Source organism: Mus pahari, chromosome 9 (assembly GCF_900095145.1).
Source record: "Mus pahari chromosome 9, PAHARI_EIJ_v1.1, whole genome shotgun sequence".
In the NCBI taxonomy this organism is placed as follows: domain Eukaryota; kingdom Metazoa; phylum Chordata; class Mammalia; order Rodentia; family Muridae; genus Mus; species Mus pahari.
In genome coordinates, this window is record NC_034598.1 from 75,950,794 (window position 1) to 75,951,350 (window position 557).

Sequence of the window (557 nt, forward strand, 5' to 3'; positions counted from 1 at the left end):
CATGCCCAGTTGGTTTTCTTTTCTTTTCTTTTCTTTTCTTTTCTTTTCTTTTCTTTTCTTTTCTTTTCTTTTCTTTTCTTTTCTTTTCTTTTCTTTTTTCTTCTTTCTTTCTTTCTTTCTTTCTTTCTTTCTTTCTTTCTTTCTTTCTTTCTTTCTTTCTTTCTTTCTTTCTTTCTTTCTTTCTTTGGTTCTGCAAACATCTTCACTAAACAGTTCCTTCCAGGGTGACAGGACTTAGCCACAGGGCCACAACCAGGCCATACACCAACATCCCCAACAGCTCAGTTTGAATATAGCATGACAGACTGCCCTTGGTCAGCAGAAGACAGAGGAGGGCAGGCTCCAGCGGTCACTTCTCTAGGGGTGCATAGTTCAGCAGCTTCTCAGTCAGGTCCACGTGTGCTAGCAGCATGCAGCGGCGGGCAGCAGCATCACTTTAGGCCCAGAGCGTCCAGGGCGTCCCCCTCCGTGTACTCAGCCTACAGCAGACCCAGGTAGGCTGCCCATTTGTTGCCGACGATCTTCCCACAGGTGAAGCAGTGCACCGGGAAGATCAT

The 557-nt window shown here is 46.0% G+C and overlaps 1 pseudogene; it reads right to left on the minus strand.

Moving 5' to 3' along the window:
- Nucleotides 1–314: 314 nt before the first annotated feature.
- Nucleotides 315–557, minus strand: LOC110327073 (annotated as a pseudogene).